We start from the raw sequence: 6,000 nt of genomic DNA, 5'->3' as shown, positions 1-6,000 counted from the left end.
ACACGTATGACTGAGGAGTCATAGCGTAACTTTGTGTGGTGTTTGAGTTGTCCGACTTTTTGTGTGGCCATAAACGCACCAGTGGTTTAGTGCTATGCGTGTTGGTGACAGATGACAAGTTGGTTTTGGCCTGGTTTGTACGGCAGAAAATGACCAGTTTTTCGAGATAGAATTGTTTTACTCATGTTTTTGGTGTGGTTATGTCCGAATATAAACAGTTTTGCTCAATAAAGTGATCGATATAATTCCTGTCCTCGAAGCATCTCGATAGACGTTACAATAATTGAACGGTGTTCAATTGAACGGTGTTGTAAACGGTGTTGACGAACACCATTAGGGCCGCTTATTGTCACTGTCACTCAAAGTTGCATTGCAAAATTCCATAGAATAAATATGTTTATTTTGTTTAGAATTCAGATGGGATTTGATTTGGTGCGCGGCATATACTTGCTGCGCGCAGCGGACGCTTGAGCAGTGCGCAATTGCGCAGGCACGCACCTTAGGTGAGGGGACGTTGCTTTGCAGTTCATGTGTTGTTGAAAACACGGCATTCCTCATCAACTTTTCTCTTTTTAGCGTCTCGGGTGTAAACCGTGCATCACTTGTCGCTGCATGTGCACCTTCACTCGCAGGTTACACACGGACACACGCCCTTAAATAATACTTTTCAAAATAAAAGCAGCACAGTTGTATTGCGCGCAGGACATAGATGTTTTTTCAACTTTATTTTGTAATTGCAGCTGTTCACATTCACTCACAACCACGCACACGCATACGTCCACACGGAAGTAATACAAATAACGATTTTCAAAACAAAAGCAGCACCGTTGTATTGCACACTCGACATAGATACTTTTTAAAATGTATTTTGTAATTTATAATTGGCCTCACGCGGGCCGGACAGGGACGCACAAAGGGCCGGATGCGGCCCGCGGGCCGCAGAATGCCCAGGTCTGCCCTAACCCCTACCATCTGTAAGTCTGGTGCAAAGATTGCTGTGATGTGCTGATATCAACCAAACCTAACCCCCCCCCGTCCGAACCCCCCTCCACATTCCACCCCCCGGATTGTAAATAATGTAAATAATTCAATGTATACTCTGATGATTAACTTGTGTGATGACTGTATTATGCTGATAGTATATATTTGTACCATGAATTGATTTACGTGGACCCCGACTTAAACAAATTGAAAAACTTATTCGGGTGTTACCATTTAGTGGTCAATTGTACGGAATATGTACTGTACTGTGCAATCTACTAATAAAAATTTCAATCAATCAATCAATGTGGTTGATCAATAATGTATGCTGAATTTGTATTTTGGTCAAAGTTTACTCTTCAATTGGGTTTCTTTTTATGATTGACCAAAACAATTATGAATTAAAACAAGCAATATATTCTAATTTATCATTTATCTTGAGTTACTTCACTTGGCTTACATGTGCATGACTGGCTGCCATTATCTCTGACTATTTCATCTGCTCCAAAAATCACTGCAGCTGTTTATTGTAGTTCAACACTTTCTTCAAATCCAATAACTTGGTTGGTGTGTGTCTTTTTCTATAAAGAAAAACAATAGAGAATATTACAGCAACTCACAATTTGATTCGATTCCGATTCTTGGAGTGACGATTTGATTCGGAATTAAATCTCGATTCAACACGATTCTTGATTCAAACCGATTTTATTTGGTAGATAAAGTATAATAAAACCTTTTCAAAACAAGTTACAAAAGATATTGGCTGCTGTGTACGTGCAGCAAGTAAGCACGTAGATGGCCTGAAAAATTACTTTTTAAAAATTGATTCGTAAAAAAAAAAAAAGCTAAATACATTTTTGAAAATTAAGAATCGATTTAGAAGCGGAATAAAAAGTGATCGCGATTTAGATGTGAATTGTTTTTGAGCACCCCTCATTTAAAAAGGAAGTGCACTTCTTTTGGAATTTTGTCTATCGTTCACAATCTTTATGAAAGACATTACGACGGATGTTTTTTTATGCATTCAAAATAGTAAATAAACGTAAATAAAAGTGTACTTACAGCAGAGCCAATGAGAGCTCCACTATTCTGCCCATAACATCCAATAAATAACCATTAAAGAGGTGCCAACAATACTCCATTTACATTTCATGACTTAAATATTAACCAAGTATTAGTGATATTGTTAATATGAACACCAACGCAGACAAACTATTTATAGCGGCGATATGATCGCGACCGTGTCTTCCTATGTTTACATCATCGAGTGGTCTGCTGTTTCCTCCCTTCCCTGCTCCTTGGAAGTTTATTGTAGATCATAAATCATGCATCTCACCTGAAAAGTAGATGGCTGAGAACATAATCCGACAAATTGGTACATATTGACAGCCTTTTAGGACCTAGAACTGGCGAGAAAGAAACGAAAAGCACTTGTTCCCCCCGGCCCCCCGTTTCTTTGAGAGGATTATGAGTCATTCTTCATCTAAATGGGAATATATGAACATCCTAGCAGTCGGCATCCTAATGAGAGCAGACATTGCACAGTAAGTTATGTTTATTATGTTTGTTGGCTTTCATAAAGTCTGCAGTGAGCAGAAATCAGTGATGAAAAAAAAGCAAACGTTGTGATGCTTGAAATGATCATAAAACGTGAATTTTAAATGTTATTATAAATGTGCCCTTTACTACATTACATATATACTTACATCATGTATATAAAACCTTAATGGAGGTGTTTGGATGCTTTAGGTGCTCTATAGGCAGAAACGAACGGCTCCTATAGGCTTTGTTGTAAGCAGACTTTTGATCGCATTAATTTCTTATTTAGAATGCATTTTTAAAAATCCATTCATCGTCATGTCTTTCATGATCGGGAACGTTAGGCAAAATTCCACCAAAAGGGAAGTTCCCCTTTAAGTACACAGATATTAGGGGTGTGCATATCTACCTTAAATGGTGATTCGCTTCTTGATACATGGGTTACGATACGATTCACTAACAATACTTTTAAATACATTACAATTCGATGCAGATGGAAAATTAAAACGTATCATGTATCATGTCAGAACAATGTCATGTGTTTATTTTTTAAATAGACACATACAAAACAGGTGGTTCCTGTATTGATTATTAGCAAATAGTAGAACTATTAACTTTAAGGCATTGCACTCCATTAACTTGAAGAAAAGAAAATATGATGTGCGAGTTAAAAAATGCAAATTATGATTATCTTCCGTTGATTCTTAGTTTAGTTGTATTTTTCTTTGTTCTACATCGTTAAACGTTAGAGTATCAAACTTCATCAAAAGACTGAAGGGTTGTGATATTCCCAAACGAACCAAATCTATTGACTGGCTCATTGACATGAACGATAGGTTTGTTTTTATTGGAAGCGTGACAGTGATGAAACATTTGCATCTCAACCAAGGCAGAATCAGCGGCAGCTTAGCAAGAATGGGTGTGCTTCTCCCCTCTGTTTGGACTGGAATGGACTTGATTGTCATTGCATTTAAATGTACAACGAAATGTGTTTTCGGTACAAGCTGTCTAAGAGCAGACATTCAGTAGACAAGAAAGGCTCACAGCGTTGAGGACATTAGGAGTGTACGCGCTTTCATGTCTCCAAACATCCAAAAAAGTTGCTAGATTTGTCGCTGGTTGCTTATGAGAAAGAAAGTGAATAAGAGGAGTTGGAAAGATTCTAGATTTAGCGAGAAAGTCGCTAAATTGACAACACGGCGCTGAGGTGTGTGTGTGAACAATAAAGACGCAAAGACCAGCCTTAGGTTGCTTCTGATGAGTTTACTGTGCGTGGTGCCTTCCGTTGTTGGCTCGATTTAGGCACAATAATTTATGGATTGGTCTGTGAATGGTTCTTTTGGTAAGTCAATCAGAATTACTGTGTGCCATGTTGCTCTGTAGTTGTCAGTCACAAACGACAACAGTACTCTCGTATTATGTCATCACAGACGTCTCACGAGATTAGAGCGGCCATATTTTGTTTCAGATGTACAACCAATCGATTCATGACTTTCCAACTGGACATCGACCAATCCATATTACATATAGATTGGTTATAAATTGGTTATCACTTTGTACCGATTAATTTTTACACCCTTAATAGATATGTATAAAAATTAGAGCTGTCAAATGATTTAAATTCTTAATCTGAGATTAATCGCCCTTTCATAGTTAACTTACAATTAATAGTGATTAATAACATATAAATATACATTTTCGTAATTAATAAGTGTACCCTAGACAGTTAATTTTCAAGTTTTAATGCCATGACTGGACAATTAGTTTGCTTGAATGAAATGTTTTTTTTTAAACCCATTATGCTTTTTTAAACAGCTTAGCACAAAAAAACATGAATACGCTTTTAATGACAATGAAAAAAATGACCTGCAGTGCATTGGTGTCTTGCCCGATTTTGTGGGAATACAACATTTGTATTCCTGCTGCAGGAGCACTTGCATTCAGAGGAGAGGAGCTAAATTTCCATGTGTAGATACTAGTTTCAAACATTAAAAACACACAATGTGGATTGTAACAATCATGGTTTGATTGTCAAAGATGGTTGGTAATGTAATCTGTGATATTTCTACCTGAATAAATGCTTCTGATATTCTGTACATTATATGTTGTACAAATTGACGGTATTCATATCTCTGAATGACAATGTTTTAAACTTCTCTCTATATTAATAAAAGGTAATATTCAGCCTGCTAAACATTCTGCAATGGCAGACTATTAATCAGGACATGATATAAAAGAACATACACTTTTTTTTTTTAATCTGCCAGAAAATATTTATTTAGGTAGACATGTCAGCGATTACATTATAAAAAATATTTGACAAAGCACAATTTTTTATTTTGTTATGGTAGTTAGACCGGATTTGACGCGTAGTGCTATTATTGTGATGCTGGTGATTGGTATGAGAAAAGGTGTATTGACATGTTTTGACAAAAGTCTCTGATAAATAATTGAGTCAAGACTTCCTGTCTACCGTTTTTTTTTTTCTGCTGATCTTTTATTCCATCTTACTTCAGCAGTTAATGTAACAATTTACATTTCATGTTATCAATGCACTACACCGTAATTTAAACACAGACGTAAAACTCCTCGTCTGCAAGCGGTAAAGCACGCTCCAATTATGTCGTCTCTGGGCGATCGAAGATAAAAATGGTCTTGTCTTGTCAGGAGGACAACTTGTAATGGCTGTGGATCTGAGATTACCATAATGTCCTTTATTTGTGCATTTCTGATCGCTATTTTGGAGCTTGTGGTTCAACAGTAACAGAATACCATTACATTTCCCCACACTACGTAATGGAGGAAGTCGGGAGTATGCGTGTTACAAAAAATTGCGGTGTTAAAGGAAGCTTTGAAGCTTTTTTATTAGTACATTGCACAGTACAGTACATATTCCAAACAATTGACCACTAAATGGTAACACACAAATAGGTTTTTCAACTTGTTTAAGTCGGGGTCCACGGAACTTACACAGGCCTAATAAAAATGTTTATACAGTAGTTGTATTGGCTTTACATAAAGGTGAAACAAAAACAATATAAAATATTGTGTAAAAGTTCCTTCATTTTAGCAATTTAACTTCATATATAAAACTAATATGTGACATAAAGACATTGCAAAGTGAAATATGTCAGTGTTTTAATTTTGCTGATCATGGTTTACAGTTTTTGAAAACACAACATTTTCAATTCGAGGGTTTCACAAGGTAAGCCATAATCAAAATTAGATCAAAATACATCTTTAAAATATATCGAGTTACGTGTTATGAGCCTATGTCATATATTAGTTTCAGCTTGCAAATCTAATTGCTAGTATTAACGAATCTTTGCACGATATTCTATTTATTTTTTTTAACCTGTGTAAGTCCTGATGAAAGTTTTTAAAACCAGTTATAAAAATTACAAGTGTCAGGCTTGTCACTGACAGTTTGGTTATGTTTTGTGTTTTCCTCTGCGTGTTTTATTTCCTGTCAGCGCTCTT

The sequence above is a fragment of the Entelurus aequoreus genome, linkage group LG12 (assembly GCF_033978785.1).
Source record: "Entelurus aequoreus isolate RoL-2023_Sb linkage group LG12, RoL_Eaeq_v1.1, whole genome shotgun sequence".
In the NCBI taxonomy this organism is placed as follows: domain Eukaryota; kingdom Metazoa; phylum Chordata; class Actinopteri; order Syngnathiformes; family Syngnathidae; genus Entelurus; species Entelurus aequoreus.
This window is presented reverse-complemented; position numbering follows the sequence as displayed.